General features: G+C 43.0%; 27 non-coding genes across 27 annotated transcripts in view; all 27 read right to left on the bottom strand.

Moving 5' to 3' along the window:
• Nucleotides 1-34: 34 nt before the first annotated feature.
• Nucleotides 35-153, bottom strand: LOC145872552 (5S ribosomal RNA). Its single transcript, XR_014388184.1, has one exon. It is a non-coding gene; the product is annotated as a 5S ribosomal RNA (ribosomal RNA).
• Nucleotides 154-292: 139 nt separating this feature from the next.
• On the bottom strand, nucleotides 293-411 carry LOC145872551 (5S ribosomal RNA). The gene has a single exon (XR_014388183.1). It is a non-coding gene; the product is annotated as a 5S ribosomal RNA (ribosomal RNA).
• Nucleotides 412-820: 409 nt separating this feature from the next.
• Nucleotides 821-939, bottom strand: LOC145867790 (5S ribosomal RNA). Its single transcript, XR_014383783.1, has one exon. It is a non-coding gene; the product is annotated as a 5S ribosomal RNA (ribosomal RNA).
• A 139-nt stretch (nucleotides 940-1078) lies between these two features.
• On the bottom strand, nucleotides 1079-1197 carry LOC145867901 (5S ribosomal RNA). Its single transcript, XR_014383894.1, has one exon. It is a non-coding gene; the product is annotated as a 5S ribosomal RNA (ribosomal RNA).
• A 409-nt stretch (nucleotides 1198-1606) lies between these two features.
• Nucleotides 1607-1725, bottom strand: LOC145872550 (5S ribosomal RNA). The gene has a single exon (XR_014388182.1). It is a non-coding gene; the product is annotated as a 5S ribosomal RNA (ribosomal RNA).
• A 139-nt stretch (nucleotides 1726-1864) lies between these two features.
• On the bottom strand, nucleotides 1865-1983 carry LOC145872549 (5S ribosomal RNA). The gene has a single exon (XR_014388181.1). It is a non-coding gene; the product is annotated as a 5S ribosomal RNA (ribosomal RNA).
• Nucleotides 1984-2392: 409 nt separating this feature from the next.
• Nucleotides 2393-2511, bottom strand: LOC145872548 (5S ribosomal RNA). Its single transcript, XR_014388180.1, has one exon. It is a non-coding gene; the product is annotated as a 5S ribosomal RNA (ribosomal RNA).
• A 139-nt stretch (nucleotides 2512-2650) lies between these two features.
• LOC145874594 (5S ribosomal RNA) lies at nucleotides 2651-2769 on the bottom strand. Its single transcript, XR_014390230.1, has one exon. It is a non-coding gene; the product is annotated as a 5S ribosomal RNA (ribosomal RNA).
• Nucleotides 2770-3178: 409 nt separating this feature from the next.
• Nucleotides 3179-3297, bottom strand: LOC145867789 (5S ribosomal RNA). Its single transcript, XR_014383782.1, has one exon. It is a non-coding gene; the product is annotated as a 5S ribosomal RNA (ribosomal RNA).
• A 139-nt stretch (nucleotides 3298-3436) lies between these two features.
• On the bottom strand, nucleotides 3437-3555 carry LOC145872547 (5S ribosomal RNA). The gene has a single exon (XR_014388179.1). It is a non-coding gene; the product is annotated as a 5S ribosomal RNA (ribosomal RNA).
• A 139-nt stretch (nucleotides 3556-3694) lies between these two features.
• LOC145874711 (5S ribosomal RNA) lies at nucleotides 3695-3813 on the bottom strand. Its single transcript, XR_014390347.1, has one exon. It is a non-coding gene; the product is annotated as a 5S ribosomal RNA (ribosomal RNA).
• Nucleotides 3814-4222: 409 nt separating this feature from the next.
• LOC145872546 (5S ribosomal RNA) lies at nucleotides 4223-4341 on the bottom strand. Its single transcript, XR_014388178.1, has one exon. It is a non-coding gene; the product is annotated as a 5S ribosomal RNA (ribosomal RNA).
• Nucleotides 4342-4480: 139 nt separating this feature from the next.
• LOC145872545 (5S ribosomal RNA) lies at nucleotides 4481-4599 on the bottom strand. Its single transcript, XR_014388177.1, has one exon. It is a non-coding gene; the product is annotated as a 5S ribosomal RNA (ribosomal RNA).
• Nucleotides 4600-5008: 409 nt separating this feature from the next.
• LOC145872544 (5S ribosomal RNA) lies at nucleotides 5009-5127 on the bottom strand. The gene has a single exon (XR_014388176.1). It is a non-coding gene; the product is annotated as a 5S ribosomal RNA (ribosomal RNA).
• Nucleotides 5128-5266: 139 nt separating this feature from the next.
• Nucleotides 5267-5385, bottom strand: LOC145872543 (5S ribosomal RNA). Its single transcript, XR_014388175.1, has one exon. It is a non-coding gene; the product is annotated as a 5S ribosomal RNA (ribosomal RNA).
• Nucleotides 5386-5794: 409 nt separating this feature from the next.
• LOC145867788 (5S ribosomal RNA) lies at nucleotides 5795-5913 on the bottom strand. Its single transcript, XR_014383781.1, has one exon. It is a non-coding gene; the product is annotated as a 5S ribosomal RNA (ribosomal RNA).
• Nucleotides 5914-6052: 139 nt separating this feature from the next.
• LOC145867900 (5S ribosomal RNA) lies at nucleotides 6053-6171 on the bottom strand. Its single transcript, XR_014383893.1, has one exon. It is a non-coding gene; the product is annotated as a 5S ribosomal RNA (ribosomal RNA).
• A 409-nt stretch (nucleotides 6172-6580) lies between these two features.
• Nucleotides 6581-6699, bottom strand: LOC145872541 (5S ribosomal RNA). The gene has a single exon (XR_014388173.1). It is a non-coding gene; the product is annotated as a 5S ribosomal RNA (ribosomal RNA).
• A 139-nt stretch (nucleotides 6700-6838) lies between these two features.
• Nucleotides 6839-6957, bottom strand: LOC145872332 (5S ribosomal RNA). Its single transcript, XR_014387964.1, has one exon. It is a non-coding gene; the product is annotated as a 5S ribosomal RNA (ribosomal RNA).
• Nucleotides 6958-7366: 409 nt separating this feature from the next.
• On the bottom strand, nucleotides 7367-7485 carry LOC145872540 (5S ribosomal RNA). The gene has a single exon (XR_014388172.1). It is a non-coding gene; the product is annotated as a 5S ribosomal RNA (ribosomal RNA).
• A 139-nt stretch (nucleotides 7486-7624) lies between these two features.
• On the bottom strand, nucleotides 7625-7743 carry LOC145872642 (5S ribosomal RNA). Its single transcript, XR_014388274.1, has one exon. It is a non-coding gene; the product is annotated as a 5S ribosomal RNA (ribosomal RNA).
• A 409-nt stretch (nucleotides 7744-8152) lies between these two features.
• On the bottom strand, nucleotides 8153-8271 carry LOC145867787 (5S ribosomal RNA). The gene has a single exon (XR_014383780.1). It is a non-coding gene; the product is annotated as a 5S ribosomal RNA (ribosomal RNA).
• A 139-nt stretch (nucleotides 8272-8410) lies between these two features.
• On the bottom strand, nucleotides 8411-8529 carry LOC145872539 (5S ribosomal RNA). The gene has a single exon (XR_014388171.1). It is a non-coding gene; the product is annotated as a 5S ribosomal RNA (ribosomal RNA).
• A 139-nt stretch (nucleotides 8530-8668) lies between these two features.
• Nucleotides 8669-8787, bottom strand: LOC145867899 (5S ribosomal RNA). Its single transcript, XR_014383892.1, has one exon. It is a non-coding gene; the product is annotated as a 5S ribosomal RNA (ribosomal RNA).
• Nucleotides 8788-9196: 409 nt separating this feature from the next.
• LOC145872538 (5S ribosomal RNA) lies at nucleotides 9197-9315 on the bottom strand. Its single transcript, XR_014388170.1, has one exon. It is a non-coding gene; the product is annotated as a 5S ribosomal RNA (ribosomal RNA).
• Nucleotides 9316-9454: 139 nt separating this feature from the next.
• LOC145872631 (5S ribosomal RNA) lies at nucleotides 9455-9573 on the bottom strand. Its single transcript, XR_014388263.1, has one exon. It is a non-coding gene; the product is annotated as a 5S ribosomal RNA (ribosomal RNA).
• A 409-nt stretch (nucleotides 9574-9982) lies between these two features.
• The window catches only part of LOC145872537 (5S ribosomal RNA), a 119-nt gene continuing 101 nt past the window's right edge, over nucleotides 9983-10000 (bottom strand). Inside the window, exon 1 of the ribosomal RNA XR_014388169.1 lies at nucleotides 9983-10000. This exon is cut by the window's right edge and continues 101 nt beyond it. This is a non-coding gene — a ribosomal RNA (5S ribosomal RNA).

Here is a 10000-nt window from a genome sequence, read left to right as displayed (position 1 = left end):
GAAATAGTGCAGGGGCACACCCTCGTGGACAAAATGCTTACAGCACCTGGTATTCCCAGGCGGTCTCCCATCCAAGTACTAACCAGGCCCGACCCTGCTTAGCTTCCGAGATCAGACGAGATCGGGCGTACCCAGGCTGGTATGGCCGTAAGCGAGAAACAATCTCTTGCTACAACATATATAGTCAAAGTGAATCTGATAAAACAGACATTTAGTCAATTCATCATTAAATGCTTAATACAAGGCAGTGTTGCTGATGAAATAGTGCAAGAGCACACCCTCGTGGACAAAATGCTTACAGCACCTGGTATTCCCAGGCGGTCTCCCATCCAAGTACTAACCAGGCCCGACCCTGCTTAGCTTCCGAGATCAGACGAGATCGGGCGTACCCAGGCTGGTATGGCCGTAAGCGAGAAACAATCTCTTGCTACAACATATATAGTCAAAGTGAGTGTGATAAACAGACATTGCATTTTCACCAATTAGATAAGCAGCTTGAACTTTGTGTCACTGAAAAAGTAGAAGAAATTACAAACACTGTTCCCATCACTTTTTAGCACAGGTAGTTGGATAAAATACAAACTTTATTTCCTTTCATCATTTGAACAGGGCAAAGGAGCACAAAGCACACACAAGCTGCATTCAGCAACAATATTCTTGTTTGTCTTATAAATACAAGGCAGATGCTAATTGAAAACACAAGGAAATTTGATCCTATTAAAAAGGCAGGAAGCTGCATTTAGTCAATTCATCATTAAATGCTTACTACAAGGCAGTGTTGCTGATGAAATAGTGCAGGGGCACACCCTCGTGGACAAAATGCTTACAGCACCTGGTATTCCCAGGCGGTCTCCCATCCAAGTACTAACCAGGCCCGACCCTGCTTAGCTTCCAAGATCAGACGAGATCGGGCGTACCCAGGCTGGTATGGCCGTAAGCGAGAAACAATCTCTTGCTACAACATATATAGTCAAAGTGAATCTGATAAAACAGACATTTAGTCAATTCATCATTAAATGCTTAATACAAGGCAGTGTTGCTGATGAAATAGTGCAAGAGCACACCCTCGTGGACAAAATGCTTACAGCACCTGGTATTCCCAGGCGGTCTCCCATCCAAGTACTAACCAAGCCCGACCCTGCTTAGCTTCCGAGATCAGACGAGATCGGGGGTACTCAGGCTGGTATGGCCGTAAGCGAGAAACAATCTCTTGCTACAACATATATAGTCAAAGTGAGTGTGATAAACAGACATTGCATTTTCACCAATTAGATAAGCAGCTTGAACTTTGTGTCACTGAAAAAGTAGAAGAAATTACAAACACTGTTCCCATCACTTTTTAGCACAGGTAGTTGGATAAAATACAAACTTTATTTCCTTTCATCATTTGAACAGGGCAAAGGAGCACAAAGCACACACAAGCTGCATTCAGCAACAATATTCTTGTTTGTCTTATAAATACAAGGCAGATGCTAATTGAAAACACAAGGAAATTTGATCCTATTAAAAAGGCAGGAAGCTGCATTTAGTCAATTCATCATTAAATGCTTACTACAAGGCAGTGTTGCTGATGAAATAGTGCAGGGGCACACCCTCGTGGACAAAATGCTTACAGCACCTGGTATTCCCAGGCGGTCTCCCATCCAAGTACTAACCAGGCCCGACCCTGCTTAGCTTCCGAGATCAGACGAGATCGGGCGTACCCAGGCTGGTATGGCCGTAAGCGAGAAACAATCTCTTGCTACAACATATATAGTCAAAGTGAGTCTGATAAAACAGACATTTAGTCAATTCATCATTAAATGCTTAATACAAGGCAGTGTTGCTGATGAAATAGTGCAAGAGCACACCCTCGTGGACAAAATGCTTACAGCACCTGGTATTCCCAGGCGGTCTCCCATCCAAGTACTAACCAGGCCCGACCCTGCTTAGCTTCCGAGATCAGACGAGATCGGGCGTACCCAGGCTGGTATGGCCGTAAGCGAGAAACAATCTCTTGCTACAACATATATAGTCAAAGTGAGTGTGATAAACAGACATTGCATTTTCACCAATTAGATAAGCAGCTTGAACTTTGTGTCACTGAAAAAGTAGAAGAAATTACAAACACTGTTCCCATCACTTTTTAGCACAGGTAGTTGGATAAAATACAAACTTTATTTCCTTTCATCATTTGAACAGGGCAAAGGAGCACAAAGCACACACAAGCTGCATTCAGCAACAATATTCTTGTTTGTCTTATAAATACAAGGCAGATGCTAATTGAAAACACAAGGAAATTTGATCCTATTAAAAAGGCAGGAAGCTGCATTTAGTCAATTCATCATTAAATGCTTACTACAAGGCAGTGTTGCTGATGAAATAGTGCAGGGGCACACCCTCGTGGACAAAATGCTTACAGCACCTGGTATTCCCAGGCGGTCTCCCATCCAAGTACTAACCAGGCCCGACCCTGCTTAGCTTCCGAGATCAGACGAGATCGGGCGTACCCAGGCTGGTATGGCCGTAAGCGAGAAACAATCTCTTGCTACAACATATATAGTCAAAGTGAATCTGATAAAACAGACATTTAGTCAATTCATCATTAAATGCTTAATACAAGGCAGTGTTGCTGATGAAATAGTGCAAGAGCACACCCTCGTGGACAAAAAACTTACAGCACCTGGTATTCCCAGGCGGTCTCCCATCCAAGTACTAACCAGGCCCGACCCTGCTTAGCTTCCGAGATCAGATGAGATCGGGCGTACCCAGGCTGGTATGGCCGTAAGCGAGAAACAATCTCTTGCTACAACATATATAGTCAAAGTGAGTGTGATAAACAGACATTGCATTTTCACCAATTAGATAAGCAGCTTGAACTTTGTGTCACTGAAAAAGTAGAAGAAATTACAAACACTGTTCCCATCACTTTTTAGCACAGGTAGTTGGATAAAATACAAACTTTATTTCCTTTCATCATTTGAACAGGGCAAAGGAGCACAAAGCACACACAAGCTGCATTCAGCAACAATATTCTTGTTTGTCTTATAAATACAAGGCAGATGCTAATTGAAAACACAAGGAAATTTGATCCTATTAAAAAGGCAGGAAGCTGCATTTAGTCAATTCATCATTAAATGCTTACTACAAGGCAGTGTTGCTGATGAAATAGTGCAGGGGCACACCCTCGTGGACAAAATGCTTACAGCACCTGGTATTCCCAGGCGGTCTCCCATCCAAGTACTAACCAGGCCCGACCCTGCTTAGCTTCCAAGATCAGACGAGATCGGGCGTACCCAGGCTGGTATGGCCGTAAGCGAGAAACAATCTCTTGCTACAACATATATAGTCAAAGTGAATCTGATAAAACAGACATTTAGTCAATTCATCATTAAATGCTTAATACAAGGCAGTGTTGCTGATGAAATAGTGCAAGAGCACACCCTCGTGGACAAAATGCTTACAGCACCTGGTATTCCCAGGCGGTCTCCCATCCAAGTACTAACCAGGCCCGACCCTGCTTAGCTTCCGAGATCAGACGAGATCGGGCGTACCCAGGCTGGTATGGCCGTAAGCGAGAAACAATCTCTTGCTACAACATATATAGTCAAAGTGAGTCTGATAAAACAGACATTTAGTCAATTCATCATTAAATGCTTAATACAAGGCAGTGTTGCTGATGAAATAGTGCAAGAGCACACCCTCGTGGACAAAATGCTTACAGCACCTGGTATTCCCAGGCGGTCTCCCATCCAAGTACTAACCAGGCCCGACCCTGCTTATCTTCCGAGATCAGACGAGATCGGGCGTACCCAGGCTGGTATGGCCGTAAGCGAGAAACAATCTCTTGCTACAACATATATAGTCAAAGTGAGTGTGATAAACAGACATTGCATTTTCACCAATTAGATAAGCAGCTTGAACTTTGTGTCACTGAAAAAGTAGAAGAAATTACAAACACTGTTCCCATCACTTTTTAGCACAGGTAGTTGGATAAAATACAAACTTTATTTCCTTTCATCATTTGAACAGGGCAAAGGAGCACAAAGCACACACAAGCTGCATTCAGCAACAATATTCTTGTTTGTCTTATAAATACAAGGCAGATGCTAATTGAAAACACAAGGAAATTTGATCCTATTAAAAAGGCAGGAAGCTGCATTTAGTCAATTCATCATTAAATGCTTACTACAAGGCAGTGTTGCTGATGAAATAGTGCAGGGGCACACCCTCGTGGACAAAATGCTTACAGCACCTGGTATTCCCAGGCGGTCTCCCATCCAAGTACTAACCAGGCCCGACCCTGCTTAGCTTCCGAGATCAGACGAGATCGGGCGTACCCAGGCTGGTATGGCCGTAAGCGAGAAACAATCTCTTGCTACAACATATATAGTCAAAGTGAATCTGATAAAACAGACATTTAGTCAATTCATCATTAAATGCTTAATACAAGGCAGTGTTGCTGATGAAATAGTGCAAGAGCACACCCTCGTGGACAAAATGCTTACAGCACCTGGTATTCCCAGGCGGTCTCCCATCCAAGTACTAACCAGGCCCGACCCTGCTTAGCTTCCGAGATCAGACGAGATCGGGCGTACCCAGGCTGGTATGGCCGTAAGCGAGAAACAATCTCTTGCTACAACATATATAGTCAAAGTGAGTGTGATAAACAGACATTGCATTTTCACCAATTAGATAAGCAGCTTGAACTTTGTGTCACTGAAAAAGTAGAAGAAATTACAAACACTGTTCCCATCACTTTTTAGCACAGGTAGTTGGATAAAATACAAACTTTATTTCCTTTCATCATTTGAACAGGGCAAAGGAGCACAAAGCACACACAAGCTGCATTCAGCAACAATATTCTTGTTTGTCTTATAAATACAAGGCAGATGCTAATTGAAAACACAAGGAAATTTGATCCTATTAAAAAGGCAGGAAGCTGCATTTAGTCAATTCATCATTAAATGCTTACTACAAGGCAGTGTTGCTGATGAAATAGTGCAGGGGCACACCCTCGTGGACAAAATGCTTACAGCACCTGGTATTCCCAGGCGGTCTCCCATCCAAGTACTAACCAGGCCCGACCCTGCTTAGCTTCCGAGATCAGACGAGATCGGGCGTACCCAGGCTGGTATGGCCGTAAGCGAGAAACAATCTCTTGCTACAACATATATAGTCAAAGTGAATCTGATAAAACAGACATTTAGTCAATTCATCATTAAATGCTTAATACAAGGCAGTGTTGCTGATGAAATAGTGCAAGAGCACACCCTCGTGGACAAAATGCTTACAGCACCTGGTATTCCCAGGCGGTCTCCCATCCAAGTACTAACCAGGCCCGACCCTGCTTAGCTTCCGAGATCAGACGAGATCGGGCGTACCCAGGCTGGTATGGCCGTAAGCGAGAAACAATCTCTTGCTACAACATATATAGTCAAAGTGAGTGTGATAAACAGACATTGCATTTTCACCAATTAGATAAGCAGCTTGAACTTTGTGTCACTGAAAAAGTAGAAGAAATTACAAACACTGTTCCCATCACTTTTTAGCACAGGTAGTTGGATAAAATACAAACTTTATTTCCTTTCATCATTTGAACAGGGCAAAGGAGCACAAAGCACACACAAGCTGCATTCAGCAACAATATTCTTGTTTGTCTTATAAATACAAGGCAGATGCTAATTGAAAACACAAGGAAATTTGATCCTATTAAAAAGGCAGGAAGCTGCATTTAGTCAATTCATCATTAAATGCTTACTACAAGGCAGTGTTGCTGATGAAATAGTGCAGGGGCACACCCTCGTGGACAAAATGCTTACAGCACCTGGTATTCCCAGGCGGTCTCCCATCCAAGTACTAACCAGGCCCGACCCTGCTTAGCTTCCAAGATCAGACGAGATCGGGCGTACCCAGGCTGGTATGGCCGTAAGCGAGAAACAATCTCTTGCTACAACATATATAGTCAAAGTGAATCTGATAAAACAGACATTTAGTCAATTCATCATTAAATGCTTAATACAAGGCAGTGTTGCTGATGAAATAGTGCAAGAGCACACCCTCGTGGACAAAATGCTTACAGCACCTGGTATTCCCAGGCGGTCTCCCATCCAAGTACTAACCAAGCCCGACCCTGCTTAGCTTCCGAGATCAGACGAGATCGGGGGTACTCAGGCTGGTATGGCCGTAAGCGAGAAACAATCTCTTGCTACAACATATATAGTCAAAGTGAGTGTGATAAACAGACATTGCATTTTCACCAATTAGATAAGCAGCTTGAACTTTGAGTCACTGAAAAAGTAGAAGAAATTACAAACACTGTTCCCATCACTTTTTAGCACAGGTAGTTGGATAAAATACAAACTTTATTTCCTTTCATCATTTGAACAGGGCAAAGGAGCACAAAGCACACACAAGCTGCATTCAGCAACAATATTCTTGTTTGTCTTATAAATACAAGGCAGATGCTAATTGAAAACACAAGGAAATTTGATCCTATTAAAAAGGCAGGAAGCTGCATTTAGTCAATTCATCATTAAATGCTTACTACAAGGCAGTGTTGCTGATGAAATAGTGCAGGGGCACACCCTCGTGGACAAAATGCTTACAGCACCTGGTATTCCCAGGCGGTCTCCCATCCAAGTACTAACCAGGCCCGACCCTGCTTAGCTTCCGAGATCAGACGAGATCGGGCGTACCCAGGCTGGTATGGCCGTAAGCGAGAAACAATCTCTTGCTACAACATATATAGTCAAAGTGAGTCTGATAAAACAGACATTTAGTCAATTCATCATTAAATGCTTAATACAAGGCAGTGTTGCTGATGAAATAGTGCAAGAGCACACCCTCGTGGACAAAATGCTTACAGCACCTGGTATTCCCAGGTGGTCTCCCATCCCAGTACTAACCAGGCCCGACCCTGCTTAGCTTCCGAGATCAGACGAGATCGGGCGTACCCAGGCTGGTATGGCCGTAAGCGAGAAACAATCTCTTGCTACAACATATATAGTCAAAGTGAGTGTGATAAACAGACATTGCATTTTCACCAATTAGATAAGCAGCTTGAACTTTGTGTCACTGAAAAAGTAGAAGAAATTACAAACACTGTTCCCATCACTTTTTAGCACAGGTAGTTGGATAAAATACAAACTTTATTTCCTTTCATCATTTGAACAGGGCAAAGGAGCACAAAGCACACACAAGCTGCATTCAGCAACAATATTCTTGTTTGTCTTATAAATACAAGGCAGATGCTAATTGAAAACACAAGGAAATTTGATCCTATTAAAAAGGCAGGAAGCTGCATTTAGTCAATTCATCATTAAATGCTTACTACAAGGCAGTGTTGCTGATGAAATAGTGCAGGGGCACACCCTCGTGGACAAAATGCTTACAGCACCTGGTATTCCCAGGCGGTCTCCCATCCAAGTACTAACCAGGCCCGACCCTGCTTAGCTTCCGAGATCAGACGAGATCGGGCGTACCCAGGCTGGTATGGCCGTAAGCGAGAAACAATCTCTTGCTACAACATATATAGTCAAAGTGAGTCTGATAAAACAGACATTTAGTCAATTCATCATTAAATGCTTAATACAAGGCAGTGTTGCTGATGAAATAGTGCAAGAGCACACCCTCGTGGACAAAATGCTTACAGCACCTGGTATTCCCAGGCGGTCTCCCATCCCAGTACTAACCAGGCCCGACCCTGCTTAGCTTCCGAGATCAGACGAGATCGGGCGTACCCAGGCTGGTATGGCCGTAAGCGAGAAACAATCTCTTGCTACAACATATATAGTCAAAGTGAGTGTGATAAACAGACATTGCATTTTCACCAATTAGATAAGCAGCTTGAACTTTGTGTCACTGAAAAAGTAGAAGAAATTACAAACACTGTTCCCATCACTTTTTAGCACAGGTAGTTGGATAAAATACAAACTTTATTTCCTTTCATCATTTGAACAGGGCAAAGGAGCACAAAGCACACACAAGCTGCATTCAGCAACAATATTCTTGTTTGTCTTATAAATACAAGGCAGATGCTAATTGAAAACACAAGGAAATTTGATCCTATTAAAAAGGCAGGAAGCTGCATTTAGTCAATTCATCATTAAATGCTTACTACAAGGCAGTGTTGCTGATGAAATAGTGCAGGGGCACACCCTCGTGGACAAAATGCTTACAGCACCTGGTATTCCCAGGCGGTCTCCCATCCAAGTACTAACCAGGCCCGACCCTGCTTAGCTTCCAAGATCAGACGAGATCGGGCGTACCCAGGCTGGTATGGCCGTAAGCGAGAAACAATCTCTTGCTACAACATATATAGTCAAAGTGAATCTGATAAAACAGACATTTAGTCAATTCATCATTAAATGCTTAATACAAGGCAGTGTTGCTGATGAAATAGTGCAAGAGCACACCCTCGTGGACAAAATGCTTACAGCACCTGGTATTCCCAGGCGGTCTCCCATCCAAGTACTAACCAGGCCCGACCCTGCTTAGCTTCCGAGATCAGACGAGATCGGGCGTACCCAGGCTGGTATGGCCGTAAGCGAGAAACAATCTCTTGCTACAACATATATAGTCAAAGTGAGTCTGATAAAACAGACATTTAGTCAATTCATCATTAAATGCTTAATACAAGGCAGTGTTGCTGATGAAATAGTGCAAGAGCACACCCTCGTGGACAAAATGCTTACAGCACCTGGTATTCCCAGGCGGTCTCCCATCCAAGTACTAACCAAGCCCGACCCTGCTTAGCTTCCGAGATCAGACGAGATCGGGGGTACTCAGGCTGGTATGGCCGTAAGCGAGAAACAATCTCTTGCTACAACATATATAGTCAAAGTGAGTGTGATAAACAGACATTGCATTTTCACCAATTAGATAAGCAGCTTGAACTTTGTGTCACTGAAAAAGTAGAAGAAATTACAAACACTGTTCCCATCACTTTTTAGCACAGGTAGTTGGATAAAATACAAACTTTATTTCCTTTCATCATTTGAACAGGGCAAAGGAGCACAAAGCACACACAAGCTGCATTCAGCAACAATATTCTTGTTTGTCTTATAAATACAAGGCAGATGCTAATTGAAAACACAAGGAAATTTGATCCTATTAAAAAGGCAGGAAGCTGCATTTAGTCAATTCATCATTAAATGCTTACTACAAGGCAGTGTTGCTGATGAAATAGTGCAGGGGCACACCCTCGTGGACAAAATGCTTACAGCACCTGGTATTCCCAGGCGGTCTCCCATCCAAGTACTAACCAGGCCCGACCCTGCTTAGCTTCCGAGATCAGACGAGATCGGGCGTACCCAGGCTGGTATGGCCGTAAGCGAGAAACAATCTCTTGCTACAACATATATAGTCAAAGTGAGTCTGATAAAACAGACATTTAGTCAATTCATCATTAAATGCTTAATACAAGGCAGTGTTGCTGATGAAATAGTGCAAGAGCACACCCTCGTGGACAAAATGCTTACAGCACCTGGTATTCCCAGGCGGTCTCCCATCCCAGTACTAACCAGGCCCGACCCTGCTTAGCTTCCGAGATCAGACGAGATCGGGCGTACCCAGGCTGGTATGGCCGTAAGCGAGAAACAATCTCTTGCTACAACATATATAGTCAAAGTGAGTGTGATAAACAGACATTGCATTTTCACCAATTAGATAAGCAGCTTGAACTTTGTGTCACTGAAAAAGTAGAAGAAATTACAAACACTGTTCCCATCACTTTTTAGCACAGGTAGTTGGATAAAATACAAACTTTATTTCCTTTCATCATTTGAACAGGGCAAAGGAGCACAAAGCACACACAAGCTGCATTCAGCAACAATATTCTTGTTTGTCTTATAAATACAAGGCAGATGCTAATTGAAAACACAAGGAAATTTGATCCTATTAAAAAGGCAGGAAGCTGCATTTAGTCAATTCATCATTAAATGCTTACTACAAGGCAGTGTTGCTGATGAAATAGTGCAGGGGCACACCCTCGTGGACAAAATGCTTACAGCACCTGGTA

The sequence above is a fragment of the Salmo salar genome, unplaced genomic scaffold (genome assembly GCF_965601325.2).
Source record: "Salmo salar unplaced genomic scaffold, fSalSal1 ptg000293l, whole genome shotgun sequence".
NCBI classification, from domain to species: domain Eukaryota; kingdom Metazoa; phylum Chordata; class Actinopteri; order Salmoniformes; family Salmonidae; genus Salmo; species Salmo salar.
Note: the sequence above shows the minus strand (reverse complement) of the source record. Positions and strands in the feature narration are given on the sequence as shown.